The sequence below is a fragment of the Lynx canadensis genome, chromosome C2 (genome assembly GCF_007474595.2).
Source record: "Lynx canadensis isolate LIC74 chromosome C2, mLynCan4.pri.v2, whole genome shotgun sequence".
NCBI classification, from domain to species: domain Eukaryota; kingdom Metazoa; phylum Chordata; class Mammalia; order Carnivora; family Felidae; genus Lynx; species Lynx canadensis.
This window is the reverse complement of record NC_044311.2, coordinates 127,971,299-127,996,466: the sequence shown is the minus strand read 5'-3', so window position 1 is coordinate 127,996,466 and position 25,168 is coordinate 127,971,299.

Below are 25,168 nucleotides of genomic sequence, written 5' to 3'. Positions count from 1 at the left end.
GTAAGATGTCTAGGAAGGACCGGCAGCCCCGCTCTGAGGCTGCAGTTCAGTAGGAAAGGATTAGCACTGCAGAAAATCAGACTCACTGGCAGGACTATTTTCTGAGCATATGTGTGATGGAAGGGGTGACCTCCAGTACAAACTGAGAAGAAATTTGACAGGACGGTGTAGGCTGGGGTCTGCGCTTTTCCTACAGAGCTATAGGGAAAGGTCCAGAACTGTACCAATTTTGTGGCTATTGCTGGGCCTGAAGTTTTACGTCTAAATGGGATATACCTGGGGACACCTGGTTTCGATTGTCCTGGAATAATGCCCTCTCCCCCACCCCCTACCCCAAAAGAAATTCCATGAGAGGATATGGTTTCTATGCCGTGTTTGCCCAACTCACTTCAGGAAGGCTGCTATACTTAGTTTTTTGTTACTCTGGATCTCTGTTTTTTATCCCTGTTACCTAAATTAACTACTGTTAGTGAGAATTACAGGGGAATTTTGGACAAATTAAATGCCTGAGGTAGACTATTAGTTCCTCAGTGTAATAACCTCCTTTCCACAATTGCCTAAGCAATGCCTAATCCCATGCTTCTCTTGTCTCCAATCACTCATATAAAATATATAAGAAGCATGTTAACCATTACTTCCTAGATGGTTAAGAGAATGGGGTTCCCTTCCTTTATTCCTGCTCCTCTCCAGAAATACTAACTTTAAAAGAAATGCAAATCAAAACTTCAGTGAGAGATCACCTCATACCTGTCAGAATGGCTAAAATCAACACTACAGGAAGCAACAGGTGCTGGTGAGGATGTGGAGAAAAAGGAATACTCATGAACTGTTGGTGGGAAAGCAAACTGGTGCAGCCACTCTGGAAATCAGTATGGAGGAGGTTCCTCAGAAAGTTGAAAAATAGAACTACCCTACAATTCAGCAATTGCACTGCTAGGTATTTACCCAAAGAATACAAAAGTACAAATTAAAAGGGATACATGCACCCTTATGTTTCTAGAGGCATTATTTACAATAGCCAAGATATATAAGCAGCCCAGGTGCTGTCAATTGGTGAATAGATTAAGATGTAGTGTATATACACAATGGAATATGATTCAGCCATAAAAAAGAATGAAATCTTGCCATTCACAATGACATGGATGGAGCCAGAGTATAATTCTAAGTGAAATAAGTCAGTGAGAGAAAGACAGATACCACATGATTTCATTCAGATGTGGAGTTTAAGAAACAAAACAAATGAGCACAGGAGAAAGAAAAAAAAAGAGAGAAACCAAGAAACAAACTCTTAATTATAGAGAACAAACTGATGGTTACCAGAGGGGAAGGGGGCTGAGGGTTTGGGTGAAATAGGTGATGGGGATTAAGGAGTGCACTTGTGATGAGCACTGGGTGATGTGTGTAAGTGTTGAATCACTATAATGGACACTAGAAACTAATGTGATACTATGTAGTGAAACTAATATAATGTTAACTAACTGGAATTAAAATAAAAACTTAAAAAAATAAAATAAAGTCGATGATATCTAGTACACTGAGGATGATGTATTCAAGTATTTCAAGCATTGCAGAACCTCACCGGCAGGGACTTTCATGTTCTACATATCCCTTGTTCTTTCCTGAATTTCTGATACAGGTCAAATGCAAAACGCCTTACCTTTTAACCTATGATGATATCCAAAATAGGCCACCATGCCTGGTCTAATTCTAATCCCCAAACCATTGGTCTAGAACCTCTAAGTATCCATCAGTGAACTGATGTCTCCTTGAGTTCTCTCTGTGGATCAGCTTTCTTGCTCTAAAAGTGATGCGACTCCCTTACAAACTCTTTTAAAGATGTAGTCTTCCATGTTTCTTTACAAAACCTACCCTTTGGTATTTTCTTAAATTACCTCTCTTAGGAACGATCCTTGGTAAATTCAGATTAAGATGTAGTTTTGTCTTTGTAGTTGTGTCCCATTCTGTGTTTTGGGGGCCATGTTCCATTTTCTCTCTGTCTTTTTCACTCTGAGAGGGTATTGTGACAAAGAATCATGCTCTATAAACATTTGTTAGATAAATGCATGGCAAATAGTATGTACACTTATTTGTACCTTATATTGACACTAATTGTCATGTCAGTGTCTTGCCAGGGTTAGTTCTGTGGCATAGTTTGGTTAAGGCATAGCCAAATATTGTGTCACAGTGTAATAATATTAGACAGTACCATCCCCAAATCCTACACTTCTAGGTAATGCAGACTACAACAAACAGTTCATTAGAATCAAGGAATTGTAGAAAATAATTATCACTTTTCTTTAATCATGAACACTAAATATTTCAACTCAAACAGCAAGTTTCACAACATGATGGAGATATAGCCCATTGTATTTGTCCTTAGGCTCAGTCCATTGATATGGAGGCTTCACTTCTAAATTTTCAGAACAGATTGTGGGGATACCTCCATGCTTAAGGTAGAGAACTTTCCTTTTGGTTCTTACTCCTGTTCACTCCCAACATAATTTCTAGAACTTTTGTGCCTTTTATTCAAACTCCCCACCAAGTTTATACCTCCCCTGGTAGCTGGCCTCTGGCTTGTATTTGGAATTTTCTGTTTTCTTCTCTGTGGAAGCAGAGGTAAAGAGAAATACGGAAGGAATGCTTATGGATGTTGGGAGAATCTAATAGAAAATCAGTAAATTTGTGTTTCAAAGATTAAGCTCCTCAGGCATATAGTAAATATTTCATTAAAACAAGACTGTCTATATCTTTTTCAACTTTGAGATACATTACAGAAATTCTCTTCTATTACTTTAGACTCAGAAGCCAGAAAAGAGGAAAGCAGGCTATGAAGAAGGTAAATCTTTTATGACTCTGTTATCCACATCTATTTTAATTCATTTATGGTTAATTTGAAGTGATGGGCTCCATATGTTGATAAATAAATCTTATCAATGGGATGAGAGTGTGTAAATTTATAGAAAAGATAAGGTTGAGATATCTTAGAAAATAGAGTCCTTGATCACACAATTGGACTATTGAAACTAAATTCTAAAGTTCCAGGAGACAGTAAAAATAAATAAACCTATCTATCTATATCATCTATCTATCTATCTATCTATCAGCTATCTATTCATTTCAGTAAATGAGGCAGAGACAAGCTAAGCATTTTGATCCATTATTTAATATTTTGTGTAATCAGAAATAATGAATTTTCCTGATACAAATTTTGGAGCTACTGATACCTTGATAATTATGGCTGAAGCAATAGAAAAATGAAAAAAGAACAATTTCATATATATGTACATATATGTATATACATATATGTACATATATATGTGTGTATGTATATGCATATGTATATACATATATATGTATATGTATATACATATACATATACATATGTATATATGTGTGTGTGTATTTTTTTTAACGGTGATCTTACCTGAATCATATGTTCTGTTTTGATTTCTTTTGGGGTAGTGGCATTACTAATATGTGTTTTTCATTTGTATTGGCAAATATTTCATTTTAGTTGACTGATTTCCCAGTTGTTTTGCTGTTCATTAATGTCCTCACCATTGGGTAGGTAAGTGTGGGGATGAGAGGGAAGTATACTAAAAGGAAGAGACTTAGCTTGAATGAATCAAGTTTGCATCTAATTATGAGCAAGCATAAGTGTATATTTTTTAAAAAAAAATGGATATGCTTTCTCTTAATAATTATGTTATATATTATGACTATTTTGAAGTACACTGAGAGATGTTCTGACTAGAACATATATTACATACATTGTTTTCTTCTGTGTGAAAGTCATTCATGGCCCAAATCTTTTCCAGATAATTTTAGGTGATAATGGATTGTCTCTATTTCCTAATATTCAAAATCTAGCCCAATATCATATTAAAACTCCAAACATCACCAATTAATTCTTTTCACAACCAGCTGGCCCTACCTCAGGCAAGGAAACTTTCTGTGGGATAAAAGTTATACATTCTCCTTCTTCAGATTTTCATGAGTGACAGAAAACAGACTCTTTATCTGTCAGTCCAGGCAATATATACCATGCTGTCCAGTGATCCTCAGGACGCCATCCTTATTTAGCTTGGGAGGAGAGGAAGCCCTCCCTGACCCTACCGCACAGGAGGTGGGGAGAGCACACTGACCAGTCTCTCCAGATAAATCCTCACCACCACTGTCTTTAATTCTCTGTCACTCTTGCCTCCCACATACAAGCTGGAGTTGGGTGATGGGGTAATGTTGCCAGAAACAAGCATTATATAAGTATTGTACAGAAAACATAAGAATCAACTTAAAACTGGAAGTATAGTGACATCTAGTATATTTTTTCTGGCCTCAGAGGTATTGGATAGAAACTCTGAGGTTATAGGAAATATACCTGGTTGTGTTTTAAAGCACAAGTACTGTATCTGGCACATGGTGGTACTCAGGAGATATCGATTAGTCCTTTTTATTTCCCATTACTCTCTCTTTTTTCTTTTTTTTTTTATAATTTTTTTTTTCAACATTTATTTATTTTTGGGACAGAGAGAGAGAGACAGAGCATGAACGGGGGAGGGGCAGAGAGAGGGAGACACAGAATCGGAAACAGGCTCCAGGCTCCGAGCCATCAGCCCAGAGCCTGACGCGGGGCTCGAACTCACGGACCGCGAGATCGTGACCTGGCTGAAGTCGGACGCTTAACCGACTGCGCCACCCAGGCGCCCCACTCTCTCTTTTTTCTTAAAAAACCCTTCTCTGAACTAAATTTCTTTCCAGTCCACAACTTCAAATCTACAAATGTCCTCTTTTATAAATACATCATATGCACATTTCTGTACACTTTTATCAATTCATTTCCCATAACATGGAAAAGAAAGGAGATTGGGTTTATAAGTAATCATCATTAAGGAATATTAAGTATAAATATGGAGTATATGGAAAATTAAAAATTATATCCTATGTGTTTGGAAATAATTGAGAACCACAACAAAAATACGCGAAATATTACCAGACATTTCTATTTGTCTTTTCTCAACCATAATGAGACTTTAGAACTAAATGATGTTATTAATTTACAACTGAGGATAAAAAGATGTCACAGTGAGTAGAAGTATATTTCACTTCCTCAGTGCTGTGCCTCTGTCTACTTAGGGGTGTTTTATGAAAGATCCTCCATCATATTAACCAGGAATATTTAAGTCTTCTTTCTTCCTTTAAATAGTCTCATAGATTTTAATAAAAAAATCTATGGATTTAATGATTTCAATATCAAACCTTCTTAAATTTATTTGTAGTTCTGTAGCCTACCATTTACAGGATAGTTTTACTATTATATAGAGAAATACTTTCCATTTTTTGAGTGAAGGCACTGCAAGGTCCAAGGAGTGACATCTAAAAATCCTAAATCAACCACCGAAAAGAGCTGAGGTGGCCTGAAGGAATATCAAAAGCTGATAAACTGGCGTGTCCGAGCAGTGGTCAGAGATCAGATCAAGAGAGCATTTCACACCCTTGAGCAAAGGAGTAAAGACTGTGTGAAGTCCAGTTAAATAATATGAGAATACTGGCAGGCAGCAAAAATAAGTGAAGAGAGCATCTTTCGAAGGGTGAAGAGGAAAGGTAATTGGGGATGGAAATGAAGCAAAGAAGAATTTTGACACACAGCCAGTGCACTGTCTTGGCCTCCCCTGTCTTTATATTCCTCTCACTCGGTTGAGATTCGGTCCTGACTGAACCTGCCTTGGAAGTAAACCTGGTAACTACAAACAGCTGCTTGGCTGCCTGAGTAGCAGACACTTAATCTACATTTGCCGGGGTGGAGGACAGACATATTTCTCCAGCATAGGCAGCTCCTTGACACTAATATCAGTGAACATGCTCTCCGTGCCTTTCATGATTTTGTAAACTTTGATCACTGTTGCTTCATCTTTCATGTTTGCAGGCTGAATGAGTCTTTAGCCCTTCCACATGTGGCAGGCCCTCTTTCCGCTCAGTAATTTAAGTTTATGGTTCTCCAGACGTTCTTCAACTCCATTATTTCCTGAGGTGGATCAAGGAGACTTTCCAGGTGTGGATTCTTTGTTGTTTTGAATAAGGACAGGGCAATAATTTCTATTTTATTCCTAAATGCTTCTTTAAAAAAAAAAAATCCCAATGTGCTTTGGGCTCCGAATGCTCTTTGAACAGTTGTTTTCATGCAATCATACAGTGCTTTCTCAATATCAGGTCTTATGTGAATTCAGTAGATCTGAGTTGAGGTATGATAGTCTACATTTCTAGCAAGTGCCTCCGGGATATTGCTGGTGTGTGGACCACACTCTGAGTTGTGGTGGGTTAGTGCAATAGCTATCAGAGTGTTTCTTTGTGGCAGAAGAAAAACAAATTGAGTCGAATATGCATTATTCTCTACCTTCTATCCCCCAACCCCCAATCATGACTTTCGAATTTTCTAAATTTGCATGTGCTTATTGATTTCCTTAAGAAAACAAATACATAGCCTCTCACTGCATTTTATTTATGTGAATTTAACAGTGTAAAGTTTGGAAGTGTTTGACGTTTGCCAAATACATTTCAATTTAGTTATATGCTTCTCGTGACATCATGAAGCCTGTCATCAAGGCACATACATACATAGAATGGAACGGGTCAGCAAAGAACTGCAATGATGCTCGATGGGAAGTGACAGAAGCTAAAAACGAGGCTACCAACACTACAAAGTAATCCAAAATGACACAGATGGTAACCAAGCAATTTGACTCTCTCTAGTCATAACTCCAGCAAAAGTTGGTATCAGGGGCCAAATATCTTTGCTACCCCATCATATGGATAAAGAGATGTAGAATTTGGTTTACAGTTAAAAATTCAGCTGGGGTTTGAGGTGGGGTGACTAAGGTATAAGATTTATTACCATATTAGAAATTCAAAACTATGGGTTAAGGTAAATAAACTCAGTACAAGTCTCCCTTTGCCAGGAGGAGAAGGGAGGAACCCACTTAAATCTAGCTCTAATTGGGAGATAATGCTGTCTCATCAAAGTTTTTTTTTTTTAATTTTTATTTTTTTAGAGAGAGAGAGAGAACATGAATGGGGGAGAGGGGCAGAGGGAGAGAGAGAATATCAAGCAGTCTCCATGCTCAGCGTGGAGCCCAATGCAGGACTCCATCCCATGACCGTGGGATCATGACCTGAGCTGAAACCGAGAGTCAGATACTCAACTGACTGACTGAGCCACCCAGGCGCCCGTCATCAAAGTTGTTTTAATAAGCTGCATCCTTCTTTCCTTATATCAATTTAAGAGATGGCAGAAAAAGTCAAGTATGCCATGCTTGTATAGATTATTTTTAAAATAGCTCAATGGAGACTGCAGGTCCAATATAAATATGGGGTTACCATAATGTCTCATTTTAATAAAATCATTAATCTGAATAATATATCCTTCCATGGCAAATACTTACACATTGTGACTTTTAAAAAGGCTTTTAGAAAATCTAAATAGTTTTCACTTCTATTTCTCGTCTGTGTGATTATTTAACACCTGCTTTTAGGGAGAAGACACATTTCTTCCCCATTTCTGATAGTTTCTTCCATGTAGGGTGGGCTCTCCCATTTAACACTCCTGCCCCTCTCCCCCTCCTCATTCATCTATTTGTTAAGTATTGGAATAAACTGGGCATGAGAACCTTGGCCTCTTCCTCTCTCTTTTGTGAGGTCTGCTTGCCTACAGAAGTCTGATGCTCTTGGTTATAGGATCACCCTAAAAGCTAAGGCTCTGCCCCACAGAAAGGTTCATGGTGGTCCAGGGCTGTGAGGGACTGGGGGGTGGGGGGGAGGGGTTATGTCTTTCTGATTTTTTGGGATCAATAGTAGGAAGTGTATCATTGTCAGTTGTCCAAGCCACATTCTACAATTCCAACTTTAGTACCAATAAAGGTAGTATTTGGTTCCCATTTTTATAATCTTTTTGTCTTTCCAGTTGCTTTCATACTTTGGCAGAGAAGAGGTAATATTTGTGTGACTGACCTTTGAACTCAAACCTTGTTCATCATCTTCATTCCTTCAGAGAACCCTAGGAGGCTAGTTCTAATGGGAAATATGTTGTTTCCTTCTCATGATTAATGTATACGGATTCTCATATTTATTAAAAACCATCCCAAAGTCAAGATTTGGGGAATTTGGATTGAAAAAAGTTGAATTAGAGCTATAGCTTCCATGTTACTATAATTCATTAGTTGGCCATTCACTCTCTCTAAGTCTTAGTTATCTTGTCTGTGAAATGGGGATCAAATGTCTGCTGTCTACCTTAAAGAGTGACTATAAGGTTAAAATTAAACGCATATGAAAATGCCCTGACAAGCATAGAGCACAGCAAAGATGTGTCATTATTGTAAGAGTTCTTTATATGTGTAAATAGGCAAACACACATTGAAAATATATAGGACATTGCTTTTGAGAGTATTCACATTGCTTCTCTTTATAGAAAGCTTGAATTTAAGCTGTTTTTTTTTTCTATGTATACTATTAACTCTTATTTATTGGGTTATATTCTTATTTCATACCATAAGATATGCTTTCTTCCAGAGCTACTTTTTGCTATATACATTAAAAATGGATCATTTTTATATCTAAGCACTATGATTGGCTGAATGCATTTCCATGTCACATAAAGATGTTTAAAAGTGAATTATGTTTATAGCACTTATGTAGTTTTTTAATGATGTAAATATCACCTTGTCTTATTGTTGTGCGTTTTTAGATTTATTAATTTTAGTTATATGAGGTGTCAAATAACATTTGCTAGCCTTATTTCAGTACAGGCACTTTTAAAATGTCAACCAAACAGATGTTCTACTATAAACATGAATAAAAATGAGGGCACAGTGAAACTAAATATAGTATATTTTACTATGTTAATATTAATATTACTTAAGATTCAGTAGTGATGAAATTATATATAATTAATGAAAATGACAAGAAAAATACCCAAGTTATAATTCTTTAAACAATATTTGTACTTTAAGTTATATTTCAAGGTTAAGAGTTATTTAATAGTTTTAAATAGCAAGATTATGGAGTAAAGTTAGACAGATGAGATTTCTAGTGTTATTGTGTTATTCTGATTATTTCTTATGTCTGAATCTGATGCTGATTTTATTTTTTTATTCTGATTTTATGATCTGATTTCTGTTCTCATTTTTTTCTGATTCTGATTCTAATAGTGCTAAATCTCAATGCCATCTCAAGTTCAATATAAGTGGACATTATATACTGATAATATGTGCATATTACTTAGCACATAAAAAAGGTGGAAAGGAGAAAAATCCATGCTATGAGAGAAAAGAAAACATAACTGTGAGGGTTTTTTTTTTTTTTTTCAGTTTTGTATGTATCATAGCACCTATATGTATCATAGAACCTAAATAATTTGAATTTTTTAAAAATGTGTAACTAGCTTAAAAAGTAAACCAAACATGTTGTTAAATTAAAATATGACATAAAACAATTAATTTGTTCCTTTAAAACTTTACTTCTTTCTCTTGCTGTATTAAAAATGTACAGAATGTGTTTGCATAAATATGAGTCTTACTCTGTATAAATCTATGTACATAGAACATTTTGGGCTCTTCTAAATTGATTACAATAGTAATAATATAATAATGTCATATAATTCTATTTTTTTTATTTTTCTACAGTTGTTTCTATTTTTTAAACGCCTATTGTGTATTAAGGATTTGGGTAGGTACCTTATATGTGTTGTCCTATTTAATATATTTGTTTTTAATTGAAACTAAATTGATAAAGCATTTTATCTTAAAACACATTTTTCTTAATTCAAGACAGGAAATACATAAAAAGAGTTCTTGAATTTTGAAATGTATCTGTAAAGAAAATTCATAAGTATAAAAGCAAACGATTCCAAAACTATTAATAACATGCATTGTTGTGAATATTCATGATGAACTAAAAATAGCCCTTGTGTGCATGGAGGGACTTTGTTCAAAGTTAAAAAAAAAAATGTATATACGTGGAAAGAAAATCTGTTTTTTTCTTCTGGAGAATGTCCACATGGAAAGAAAATCTGTTTTTTTTGGTTTTATGTTTATTTTATTTTATTTTTTCTGGAGAATGTCCTGTAGTCCCAGCATATTAAAAATATATATATTGTAGACACTTTATATGTATGTGTATAATTCTTTCCCATTGGTAGTTATTCAAAGAAGCCATTAGGTGATTTATTTCAAATAAATAGCAATTCCCTAATCTGCTCTGTAAGTTTAAATTATAAACTAGGTTTCCCTAAAAATAAGGAATACCTGATAGTTTATCCTTAGTTGTTCTCAGTTCATACACAAAATGAAATTCATTTTAAAAGTATTTCATTTATTAAAGTTTGAAGCAATTTTGAACACTGCAAAAAATCTTTTTTAACTTTGTAATTTGTAATTCTAGACATTTAAAAAATAAATCCCTAAGTAAAATAAAATATTTTTTTTCCTTCCTTGGTCAACAGGGATTTATTTAAACAGATATTAAAATAATAATAAAATACTCAAGTAAGGTGAAAATAATAAAGGTTAACATTGCTATTATTTTAGAATTTACAAAGGCTGTTATTAACACCTCTAGTTAGCCCATAAATTAGGTATTATTTTTCATCCTTTATACATTAGCAATCTGAGCCTCAGAGAAGTTAACTTGCCAAAGGCTGCTGACCTAAGGGAATTTAGTAAGGTTAGAGTTAAAAGAATATCTTAATTCTCATTCAAACAAGGATGAAAATATATCATGTTAGACAGAATGTCTTTACTGACTTCCTATGAACCTATAAATTTTTCTACTTTGTTGTCAGAAAAAAAAATCTGCTGGACAATCTTGATAACTTTTTTGACAAATTTTCATTGAAATTTTATTTATTGTTTAGAGAGGTTACCAACCACAAACACCAAAGTTTTTAAAGTTTTAAAGCCAGGTTATTAGTTTTTTATTCTTGCTGTAACAAATATTAACTTTTGTAACACAAAGGTAGTGGCTTAAAACAAGATATTTATTCTCTTACAGTTCTGAAGGTCATAAATCCACAATGGTCCCCATAGGTCCACAGATGGAGAGGATTTTTGCCCCAGGGTGGATTATTTATAAAACCTCACTCATCCTTAATTTAGATGATGAGGTTTGGGAATTTTCAGCTGATAAGACTTATATGAAAATCTGTACTTGATGTTATAATGGGTTGAGAAATTTGAAGACCTTGGATGAGGTGAATGTATTCTGCATGTGAGATGAACGTGAATCTTTGGAAGTCAGAGGGTAGCTACTGCTGAGATGGCTGAAGGGATCACCGAGTCACATACATACCCTCTTCAAAGGACTTCTATGTGACTGAACAATTTACTTTTTGATCCTTCAGAGGCACTAGCAAAAGGTTTTCAACCACAAAATTGGCTCTCTCTCCAGAGCATGCTTCCCGACAATGACTCTCCAATGTAGCATTCTTTGAGGAATCAGGATAGTCTAAGAATTCTCCCAGTCATTAATGCTGTCTTTTTTGCTTAACAGTTACTACCTCAATCTATCTCTAGCCACTTGCATTCCACTATAAATAGCAAGAATAAATGAGGCTGCACCCCAACACATTCCTTGGAAATTTCTTCAGCTAATTTTCCAGTTCATCACTTACAAGTTCTGTTTTCTATATGACTATAGAATACAGTTCTGCAAAGTTTCCTCCCATCGTATAATGAAGATACTTTTCCCTACAGTTCTGATAACATATTCCTCTATTCCTTACAAAATCTCACAAGCAGCACCTTTACCCTCCATATTTCTATCTAGTCTGTTTATGACACTTTGGGTGTTCTTGAAGATAGGCTTATCATGTCCCTCACGTCTTCGGAGTTCTCTCTAGCAGAGTCATTAACATCTATATTTCTATAACAGTCTCTTTAAGGCAATTTACATTTTTTGAAATTTCATTTTCAAACACTTTTAAAAAACTATTTACTCAATCTACACCATATATCTTGACAGCCTAGTAAGTGTAAGGGACTGCTCAAGAAATAGGGGACATAATAATCATTAACACAGGAATTTTGTTCTTAAGGAGCTTGCATTATATTTAGAGGAGGTAAACAATATATAATTTACAAGAAAATATCAAGCAATTATAATGCAAGCTTGATTTGAACATTTTTCTATTGAATTTATAGTTTTTTCTATCATGCTTCTATAATTTTTCCAGCCTTTCCCCATTACCCAATTATAAAGCTACTTCCATACTTCTGGAAGTATTTTTTCAGCAGTACGCTCCTCTCTGCTATCAAATATATATTCGATGCTTATTGCTATTCTAATAAATTACCACTGGGACACCTGGGTGGCTGGCTCAGTCAGTTAAGCATCTGACTTTGGCACAGCTCTTGATCTCATGGTTCCTGAGTTCGAGCCTCTCATGGGGCTCTGTGCTGACAGCTGGATCTTGCTTCAGATTCTGTGTCTTCCTCTTTCTCTGCCCCTCCCCTGATCATGCTCTGTCTCTATCTTAAAAAAAAAAAAAAAAAAAAAAAAATTTAAATAAATTACCACTACATTAGTAGCTTAAAACACACATTTATATTATTACAATTTTGAGGATCAGAAGTTAGTCTTTCTTGGCTAAAATCAGACTCAGCAGGAATGGTTCCTTCTAGAAGTTAGAGGAAAAAATCTGTTCCGTGAATCTTCCAACTTCTAGAGGCTGCTGAAGCAACCTCACCCCCATCTCTGCTTCTATTGTCACATCACCTACTTCTAAAATGTATCTCTGCTTCCCACTTATAGACACTTGTGGTGACATTGGGCCCACTCCCATAATCCAGGATAATCTCCTCATCTCAAGATCGCTTACTTAATCACATCTACAAAATCTCTTTTACTGTATAAGGTAACATGGATAGGCTCCAGGTATTCAAATGTCAACAACTTTGGGGGCCATTATTAAGCCTGCCAAGGCTTGATATTATCCCTCATTGTTTTTTGTTGTTGTTGTTGTTATCTTCTAGTTTTAGTTGACTCTGAAAGGCAATTATGTTTTAGTGGCCTGGAAAGGTAGTATTATAAATTCGCCACTGGCCATTTATCCAAGTGTTGTTATTTTTTAACAATAATATATATAATACATATAATGATGTATGTGATTTTATGTAATGTAGATGATCTAGGGTTTAAAAGAAGTTACGATATTAAGATTATGCAAAAAAAAAACATTTCTGTGAAAGTCAAGGTATGAAATAATCATATTAAAGATAATTGATCATGTTGCTTTTCCTGTCAGAATACACCACCTTTTGTTAGATAAGAGAGAAGAAAGAAGATATGGCCAAAAAGCTTTTGTCAAAAATGAGTTAGGTACTTGCTTTGAACTTAACTAAGATAAGATCACTGGATATGCAAGCTTCACTTTTATAAATTTGGAGCTCTCATTCTGTGTATATGCCTATATTGAGAGAAAAAGAAATAGTATATATCTAGGGGCGCCTGGGTGGCTCAGTTGGTTAAGCATGCAACCTCGGCTCAGGTCATGATCTCATAATTCATGAGTTCGAGCCACACGTCAGGCTCTGTGCTGATAGCTTAGAGCCTGGAGCCTGCTTCCAATTCCTTGTCTCCCTCTCTCTCTGCCCCTTCCCTGCTCGTGCTCTCTCTCTGTCTCAAAAATAAATAAACATTAAAAACCTTTTTTAAAAGAAATAGTATATATCTATAAAGGAGAAGTTTGAGCGGTTTAGGATGTTTTATTTTTTTTTTTCAGATTACAGGAAACCTAAAGTAAGTTTCAACAAGTAGATGAAATGTACAGTTGTCACTATCCTAAAAGCAAATTACCTTTCTCCTCTAGGCAGTACAACCACATGTTATGAATCTGGTTCCACAAACTACAAAGGGACATTAGTTACATTTCTTCACAAACATTTGGCACTACTAGAGCTAGGGAAAGCTTATGCCTTAATAATGTCAGCAACTGAACAGTAACGCCATATGTCCAGTTTTTAAGCCAGCATGCTTGGAGTTAAACTCTGATCCCTTTCTATCACATCCAATTGACTGTCAGTATCTGTTCCATCCACATTCAGGGCCACTGAGCTAATTCAGCTCTATGGAACTGTTCCACTGGCTATTCAAGAGCATTGCAATTCTCCTTCCTCCTCACAGTCATCATGTGAGGTCTCCAATTCATGTTCTACACACGTGACCCGAACGTTTTTTTCCTAAAATGTTACTTCAGTCGTGCCATTTCCCTCCTCAAAATTATGCAAAGTAATTTCAGGTTTAAGCCCAAACGTCTTAATTCAGCTTGTGGGGACTTCAGGATCTGGCTCATGTCAATTTTTGAGTCACATACCCTTGGATCCTCCTCAGAGAGAATTAAGCTCTTCCCTGGGCTTCTTGATAATCACAACTGGCCTGTTTTTCTCACCTACTATGTTGCATGTAATTTTCAAAAAATGTCATTACCCTTAATGGCACACTTAAAACAGAAACAGGCTAAAATTATCCACGGATGTTGTATAAGTTTTAGGCAGCAGAACTGGGATGTGTATAGGAACATATTTAACTCTTCACTATGCTTCTTCTCCTACTGTGCTAGAATTCAGGTATCACCCGAACATGGTGCTTATGTCTCTTGTGGTACTTAGCATAGTTCTTAGCTTAGTATTCTCCCCACTAGACAGTGGCTCCTTACAGAAGGAATCATGTTCATATCCCAAGAATATAATATTGTATCTGGTGCAAAGTTAGGTCTTCATTCAATGTTTGTTGAATGAAGAGACATTTTAAGATTTTTTTTTTTTTTCCCTGCATGGCAATGTGGCCAAAGAGAAGTGATTTGCATATGAGGGAGGGAAAGGCATTTGAATAAAAGGATCAAAACCAACAGGGAAAACCTCAATGCTAAGTCCATTACTTACAAAGTTTAAGGATAGTAGGCAAGTCCTATAGACCCCAACTATTTCTTCCCAGATTCCATGTTTTCAAATTGTGTATATGTGAAACCAGGTAAGGAGCTGTGCCTGCAGGAGGTGGTAGATTTATTTACTTTTGGAATGGATAACTGATGAAGCTTCCATTAACACATTTTTCTAGCCAATTGTGTGTGTCTGGAGAGGGGGGCGGTGATGTTTAATAACATAAAGATGTAGCCTTAGTAATTACTAGGGTTTGTGTAGCGGATTTAATTTGAAATACAAAATGAAACAATATAAAATACAAATGATGTTGATTGGGCTTTATTCACTGGATATAGGAGGAGGAAAAGATATTTTGAATAGATAGTAGGGATAAAATGGATTTTCAATGCAGCTGGAAAAAAAAGGTATAGGTACCTAAGAATTTGTGGAGACACAGACATAATAGGAGACAAAGCAGGAAAAACTATAGGACGTTCTGAATTTTTTTTTTTTTTTTTTTTTTTTTTTTTTTTACCTGAAGCTGTGAAGTCATTTAAGAACGCGATGAGAGTTTTTACAATGGGGGGTTAAGATTTTAGTAGGGGTTACAAGACACAAAATTTCTCATATTTTTAAATAAAGGATTAGTGCTTTATGAAAGAATTATAATTAAAAAAAGAAATCAAGTAAATACTAATTAATAGTTGAGCCATATATTGTCTAGGTAGTTCTACCTTTGTTGAATGTCTGGAGAAAGTTTGGGAAGACCTTTGCACTGTGCGTTAGAACTAATTATATGTTAAAGGGTTATTTTGATCCTATATGCTTGAAAAAGTTCCCAGATACAGTACAGACCCATTGTTTTTCCTAATAGTTTTGCTAGAATTAGGTATAGACAATTATGTGGTTACCTATCACACATCCTATGCTCTATTCTACTGGTGGGCACCTCTATCTAGAAGCAAGCAGAAGAGGGGCAGTGGCTCATTCTTGTGTATTGTGTAATAGTCTTGTCATGAGAGAAGCTAGAAAGGCTGAGCTTATTAATACCCAGGAAATCAGAAACCACATAGAGAGTAATGGGCTAAATCAGGAAGCCAATAAAGACCTATTACAAATTAAGTTCAGTTTGTCATTGTTTAAGATAATCCTTGGTTTACTTTCTATGCCTAATTTAGATCCATGTCTTAGAGCCAGCAGCCATCCAGATGGTGGTAGTTCTTTGGGACTTGACATTATTTTAAAAGGTCACCACAGGCAAATTATAACTGGCACCTCATTCTTTTCAGAGACCAAACATCTGTGAACTTGCTCCAATTTTGAATCATTGCTAGAGTATTTTCCCATGGTAGCTCCTTGCTGACTTTCTTTCTGAGTGACCTATGTGAACTAATATTTTTCCTATTAAAAATCGTCCCATGTATTATATACACAGGCCCATAATGTCCCTAAAATTTTGTCACTTAAATTTGAATCAAAAGGTAATAGGTTTTTCATTTAGAAGCAAGCCATAGATTCATTGACAGTAACATCAAATGTTTAAGAAATGTCCCTTATGTAAGATGTATTTCCTTCCTGAAGTGTCACTACATCCAGCAAACTTACATCATTTACTCTGGTGCCCCAAAAGTATTGTACAAATAAACAGTGTGTGCATATATGCTATATATTATATATGTAATATTTCAATTACATTTCAAAAGTTCATATCTCCTTTTAATATTAGAGAGTAAAAATGTATAAAATTATGAGACAGCTGTACATTCTCTCATATTATCCCCATGTACTCTCATCCACAGATATGCAGATCCCTAGGTTTTCTGTTATTTACAGACATGTATTATGTGTATATGTTATGGGAAGAGGTAAGTGGGGGAATGGAAATGTATCCTTTATTTCACCACCCTGAAACATTTTACTACTGCTTTGCTACACCTGTAAGAATTAATGCTCATACAAAAGATTCAGAGGTCATTAATTATGAATGAAAGCTTCAATTATGGTCAGTTCAGTTTTTGAATTTAGTGAATTGTATTCTTATTTTTTTTGCCTCCTTCCACACACCTATTTGAATAATATTAAAACAAAACAAAACAAAACAAAACAATTCTGCTCAGTATTAAGCTCTTGTTCTGATCCCTAACCCTATACTTAAAGTCTGGCTTCTTTGCTTGGTTTGTGTTAATAAACTCTCCACTTACAAAGAGATGTTGTGACTATAGGCACTAGCCTTGTAAACATATTCCTTGCTATAGACAACTCTACCACTTGACTTTTGAGTATAACTCATGTAGTGAAGATAATTCCCTATACTTTTTTTTAATGACTGTCATTGCAATTTGTTTACTAAAGGCAATCCTAGGACTATTTAAAGCAAAGAATGCTGGGGTGCCTGGGTGGCGCAGTAGGTTAAGCGTCCGACTTCAGCCAGGTCACGATCTCGCGGTCCGGGAGTTCGAGACCCGCGTCAGGCTCTGGGCTGATGGCTCGGAGCCTGGAGCCTCTTTCCGATTTTGTGTCTCCCTCTCTCTCTGCCCCTCCCCTGTTCATGCTCTGTCTCTCTCTGTCCCAAAAATAAATAAACGTTGAAAAAAAAATTAAAAAAAAAATAAAGCAAAGAATGCAGCTTTAAAAATCATCTTGATATGTTGTAAAAACATATGGATGTCTAGAGTGGGGCCTCAGGTACATTTTTATTTATGTAATCTGAAGTGTAGCCTTATTTGACAGCCACTAACTACCCCTATAATATAAGCTCCCTAAAAGTACACACGTACATATAACCTCTTGGTGGAATTCAATAACTGTCTACTTCCCCATTTATAACTCTAAACTCAAGGACATAAATGGGTTATAGTGATATGTTACAGAGTTTTCAGACTAAGAAATTAAGAGGCCTTCCACATCAAGTTGTCATTTTTCTGTTTGGAACACATCTTTGGTTACTCTTTTCTCTGGGAACTCTTGGAAATATAGATGGATCATCTCCCATTGGGAGGCAATCTTCAAACCACAATGAATTCAGATGTTTGGAAGAAAGACCCAGCAGCATTCTCATAGATCCAGATGGAAGAAGGCAGGAAGCAGATTGGTTAGGTTAGATATTCTTTGCATTTTGGGGTAAATGCTATTTTCTTTCTTTTTTTTTCTTTTCTTTTTCTCTTTCTTTCTTTCTTTCTTTCTTCTTTCTCTTTCTTTCTTTTTTTAAATTTGTGGTTGGCTTTACTACTCATTAAAATGGTAAAATTATGAGGATCAAAATACTTTGCGGGACTGGGGATGTTGGTCTCTTTCTGGGCTCCAAATTAAGCTCACAAATAGTGTTAGAGTAGGAGAGCACCAAGAAATTTCAGGCCAAAGCCTAGTCAATAATCCAGTTTCCTCTAAAGTGTCCTCCTTTTACATAATGATACTCATGGGAAAATACCTGCATTTTTACAGTTGCGTGATGATTTTAAGAATCTGAGATTTAACCATCTTTGTCTTTTTCAGACATTCAACCAATACTTAACATACTGTCTTCTTATGTATAATGTTTTTGAACATTAAAACATTTTTAAAAATGTTTTAAAAAATGACAGTTCACTGAAAAAGTGAAATAATAATTTCCTCCCTAATTGAGCTCATCCTCTCTGTACTGTGCGGATAGGTAAGTTTCTGTATATGGATTAGGATAGTCATGCATATAATAAATCTCTTTTAGTGTTTGGCATTTTCCCAAGTGGAATTTCAAATCTGATATTTAAAAAAAAAATGGACAGCTATATAGCTACATATATAATCTAACCTCCTTAGCCTGGCCATAGCATTAATAAAAAAGATACCTGAAAATATTCTAAGAGTTCAGATTTTTTATTAAAAACAGACATACTTTGTGTTTATACATTAGTAATTCTGCAACTCACAGGAAAAAAAATGATGACTCACCACTATGCTTAATTGGTAAACAGATGAAGAGGAATATTTTGCACTTCTTTTGTTTTCTTTTTAAAGAAAAAAAAGGTCATTTGAGGTGGTTGAGAGCAGTGAGATCAGTGTAACAGATGTGACCAATTTAATTTTTTGGAGTGGAAAGGGATGAAGCAAAATATTTGGATGTATATTATCCTCATTCTGTGTAGATCATGGCCAGAATTTAAGGTGAAGTACAGTTAATCCTTGAACAACATGGGCTTGAATTGTGCAGGTCTGCCTATACAGCTTCTTTTTCTATATAATACAATACTATAAATGTATTTTCTCTCCCTTATGATTTATTAATAACATTTTCTTTCCTCTAGCTTACTTCATTGTAAGAATATACGTAGATATTAATATCTGTTAATATCGGCTGTTTATGTTATCATTAAGTCTTCCAGCCAATCACTATTAGTAGTTAAGTCTTGGTGAAGTCAAAAGTTATATGTGGGTTTCTGACTACACAGGGGATCAGCCTTACAAACCCCCATGTTGTTCAAGGATCAACTGTATATTTCAAAACAAGAATTTTAATATTTAAGATTCTGACCTCATCAGTAATTAAAGTTTCACAATATCTGTTTTCCAGAAATGCTTTCAAAGGTATCAACAGTTATTATTTAAGACAAAAGCTCTATTGGCAAATATATTTGGGAAAAACCGGTTTAAAAGAGTCAAACAAATTTCTTTATTGCTGTAATTCTAAGAATATTTAAAATGTTAACTTGGACTGTTGCATATAAATTATATATACATATATACATATATATGTATATATATATATATATATATACACACATGTATAAGTAATATAGGCACACACACATATATATTATATTATTTCTATCATATATGTATATCATAGAAAGAGACCAGTTTTCAAATGTATTATATATATATATATATATATATATATATATATATATACACTTTTCAGAGCATTTCATGGAGTAGGGTTCTGTAGACCCTACTTAAAAAAACTGAAATAAATGTTCTTCAATCCACCCACTAAGTCTTTGAGATTGTTGTTGCTGTACTGGTATTCACTAATAAATAGACTAAATGGTAGTGTACTGGTCAGAAAATGCTAAATAATCGCAGTTAACTGAATCATGTACTGGTTTTTATCTAAATTCTGGTTAACCTTTCCCTTTTGTCTAACCTGTAGAAGAAGGTCATCATTAAAATGTGCTTTAATTTTAACCTAAAAAACTGTCTGTCAGAAGGAGAAAAAAAAAAAAAAAAGAGCCTGAAATTATACCAGGCTGTACCTCTGGTTAATAAAATATTTAGATCCCTGATGAAATAAATCATTGTAATAACAATATTTATAATGATTATCATTTCTTCAGAAAGAGAATTAACTTTCGGGTATTCTTAGACTAATTCCATCTGCCACCACAAAATTTGGACTTTGAAACAAGTGCATTACATATTTCCTAAATCATATCCCCAGATAATGAAGAGCTTCATTAAATATAGATAGCTCTCTATACCCTCTGCGTCCCAAAGGTTTAATATATAAAAGCCTGCACTAGATACAGAAATTATATTTCCATATCAAACCCATGAAGTTGTATAGCATTTTGTGTGAGAGACTTGAGGTCACTGTATCCATCAGCCAACAATAGCTAATATTTGCATTTGACTTCCTTCTTTGCCTGATTTCAATTAAAAAGAAACAACAGCAACAATAACAATGACACAAAACATTTAAAATCCAGTTTTCAAGTAATGATAGCTTGCATTTCTGCAAGACAGCAAAGACGTTCCAACTGAAAACTATGCTAACATCTGCTCTGGCGATCTTTCAAATCCATGCAAGGCAGACAAAAACACCTATCTGAAAGTGTATAAGCTGAAAAATGAACTAGAAACCTGGGTAGATCCACTAGGGAAAATTGTTGGACTGCATAACAGTCATAATACATAAATAGGATTTAAATGGGAACGTCAGGCCACGCAAAATGCTATTCTGATGGTCTGCAAGTCTAATCTTCAGTTTCAAGGTTCTGGGAGTTAAAGCCAAGGAAAGATGTAGCGAGATGCCTGTAGAAACATCTTGCCTAACAATGCTGAGTATTTCTTGTGTATCCTTTAGTGATAACTTTAATATCGCTTCCTTTAAATTTTTTAATGACCTATAAAACAGTTAAAATCTAGTGTGGGAATTCAAATTATCTGGATAAAATTAGCTTTTATCATGACCTATGTAAAAACTATAAACTTTGCCAAATTGTGTAAGAATATATACATCAAATCATGTGAAATGGCCAATATTGTACTGTTTAAACTCAAAACTGTCAGTTTTATACTGCTTAAAATATTAAAATGGAAACTAAATGTTATAGTAGATAACAACTACAAAGTGAAATTTCATATTTTCTTTTTATCTCTTTTTTTCCACTCTTCTATTCTGTCTTATTACATGAAACTAAAAGAAGCCAATTGACATTATTAGCACTCAACCTAGGAATTAGCTTACTGATGAAACTGGCATATAGTCTAGTTGTTTCTTCATGTTGAAACAGAAATACTGCTTTTTCTTTCCTTTTTTTCCTTTTTTTTTTTTTAAGATTTAATTTTAAGTAATCTCTGCACCCAACATGATCTTGAACTCACAACCTCGAGATCAAGAGTTGCACGATCCACTGACTGAAACAGCCAGGTGCCCTAAGACTGTTTTCTTAAGACAACAAAAGCATAACCTTAATGGACATATTTTCATACATTTTACTATATTAAAGTCATCTGTATATCAAGATACTCATAAAAAAAGTTAAAAGGCATGTGATAGACCTAAAGAGGATTTTTGTAACTCATATAATAGAGACTATAATGAAGGATTGGTAAACAAAATGTACAAAGAACTACAAATTAATAAGCAAGCCCAGCAAACTGATAGAAAAATGGGCAAAGGATAAGAAAAGGTAACCACAAAAGAATAAATACTAATGTCAATTCTATAGTTGCCATAATAAATTACAATAAACTTAGTGGCTGAAACAACATAAATTTACTATTTTGTAGTTCTCAAGGTCAGCAGTCTGACAGTTCTCAAAGCATTAAAATCAAGTTATCAGCAGGCTGTATTTCTTTCTGGAAGCTCTTTGGGAGAATCTGTTTCCCATACCTTTGGGTTGTTGGAAGAATTCTGTTTCTTGAGGTCATGGCATCAAGATCTTCATTTTCTTGCAATCTGTAAACTGAGTCATTCTTAGTTTCTAGAGGATACCACATTCCTTGAAAATTTTCCCCCTTCCTACATTTTTAAAGCCAGCAATAGAGGTGGAGTCCTTACATTAATTTCCTTTGACTCTTCTTCCGTCTTTTATGCTGTAGGACCTCATAGGATTGGATTGGAAGAATCCAGATAATCCAGAATGATCTCCCCATATCAAAATCTTTAATTTTAATATTCAGTTTCTTCTTTCATATAAGGTATCATATTCATAGGTTTTAGAGATTAGTGTATAGTTATTAGGGGGATGTTATTTAGCCTACAACAGCTAATAAACATAGGGTATTAGTTTAAATTCATTTGTAATCAGGAAACATAGATTAAAACAATGAGAAGTGATTGAATTGAACCCATTGAAATGGCAAAGATTAAAAATTTATTTTCTTAATTATTTGAACTGGCAAAAATTGAAAACATGACAATATCAAGTGTTCGTTCAGTAGGATGTGGGAAGAAGATATATTTATATACCACTGATATACATTGGTATAGGTAATAAATGGCAGATGGTCATGCTCACATATATAAGTAAAATCTATATTTTTGTTTATGGATACATTCTATATATGTTTATATTCACATAAATATTTTTTTAGTCCAAAAATCCATCAAGATCATCACAATGATTTCCTCAAGAAGAGAAAATGTAAAGGTAATATGACTTTGGGTAGTAATCAAAATAAGCTTTACATTATGTATAATAAAAAATATATTTTCAAAAAATTCTAGAAGTACAACATGCAAAATAAATAAATAATAAAAGGTCTTTACTGTGGGATACAGGGTTAGTTTTTACTATTATCTGTTATCTCTATCTATCATCTGTCTATCTATCTATCATCTATGCATTTGGATTTTTTTAAACTTGTAAAATAAGTATATCTTAAGACAAGGAATAGAAGATCTCTTTAGACTATACAAATATACTCACCAAAATATATTCTAATAATTATTTAAAGTAGGCGTCATCAAAGTTGAACTTTTGGGCTCAAATCTTTTTTTTTTTATTTTTTTAATTAATTTTTTTTTTTTTAATTTTTTTTTTCAATTTTTTTTTTCAACGTTTATTTATTTTTGGGACAGAGAGAGACAGAGCATGAACGGGGGAGGGGCAGAGAGAGAGGGAGACACAGAATCGGAAACAGGCTCCAGGCTCTGAGCCATCAGCCCAGAGCCCGACGCGGGGCTCGAACTCACGGACCGCGAGATCGTGACCTGGCTGAAGTCGGACGCGTAACCGACTGCGCCACCTAGGCGCCCCTCAAATCTAGATGCTTGCTTTCAAAAATAATGTATATTGGAAAACAGCCATTGTTAACATATTGTCTATGGCTGCTTTCCCGATATAATGGCAGAGTTGGGTCATTGCAACAGAGACCATATTGCCTATAAGGCCTAAAATATATATTATCTGGCCCTTTTTACCCTTTTTGCTTAGAAGGGATCCCTTATTAGAGCTGGCTAGGGATTGTATAAGTCTAGAGCCCGTTGCCTCAATATGGGTAATTGTATTGTAGAATTATTTAGCATCAAGAAAATCAAGTCACAAATTAAGAACAAAGATGATCACGATGTTTGGTTACGAATAAGTTCCAATGAAATTATTAAATGAATAAATCACATCTTGTACTCAGCCACAGATTGCTCTACTTAAAGGTGTGTACTGAAAGATAAATTTTGTGCGGTTCCTGACTGGGAATAGCTCTTCAGTTAAATAATCATAATAAAATAAAATAATTATGCTTCACCATGTGAAGCATACCCAATTATTTCATAAATAGTATCTCATTTAATTTTTTTAGCCTATATCCAAATGATAGGACTAATATTCTCATTTTACAGAAGAAACTGAGATTTTGAGAAATTAGGTTAAAATGTTTGCTTAGTAAATGGCATGAAGACCAGAGACCTCATTACTGTTACTCAGTATGCATTTTTTTCTATTTAATTCTTTCTTCTCTCTTGAATGAGGACACAGGAAAATAAATATTTGATTGTTATAGACTGCTGCTTTTTTAAAAGGCAAGGAACATTATATAAGATACAGCTTTCTTCTAGAAAATAGAAAACTTGGAAATCATGTACATACTTTTTGTAAACCAAATGTTCCCAGCCCTCCCTAACCAATAGGTGCGGTTTAGGTAATCTTTGGGTTATTACTGCAGTCTTATGAGCTTCAAGCTTCTAGTTGCTCACACAGAACTGTTAATCTCTAGTCTAATCTCACACTACTATTGCTGATATTCTCCATGTTGATCATAAACCAGTCTAAGCTTCTACTCACCATGGTGTTCCAGAGACACAATCTATCCCCGGCCCTTTAGGCGCCAATATATGCTTTAATTGCTGTATCATCCTCCTTTCTTTAGAGCCCAGCCAATACTGTCAGCTTCCAATTTTCCCTTCCAAGTCCGATATAGCATGGCAGTCTCTTGAAGAAGAGAAATAAAATATCTCACTCTCTTTTGGTGTTCTTGCAGAAGGGTGTCTAGAGCGCCAAAATAAAAGCTGTTTGTACTCACTCCCTTAGTTCTTTTTTCTCCCCAGGGGTTGTAATGCCATCAGATGGTCAAATTGCAATAGATTACTGTTTCTGCCACTCATTGTACATGAATTCACCATTCTCGTGTAGATGCCCAGGTCATATAGGTAAGATAGCTGATATTTAGGTTCTTATTTCTCTTTGGATAATTTTCTCCTGGGATCAATTATGGCCCTCCTTGAAATATTATTTCTGTTACCTCACCCCAATCTGATAGTCATAAATCTGTGAACACCAAGAGTAGACATGAATAAACTACCTTTCTACCCATTGGTAAGAGCTGACTAAAAATTACCTTCCCACCACCTCTGAACTGAGAGCGAGCCTCATTTGAATGGCAAATCAGTGAATACAGATAGATATTGTTGTGGGAGAAATATTCTAACTCATTATGCCAAAATACCATACCTTAGCACCTTATTTAAATATGAGTATAGTGCTTAAATTCTGTGATGGTTCATTTTTCTGTGTCAAATTTTAGCTGGGCCACAACGCCCAGATAGTCAAACACTATTCTGGATGCTT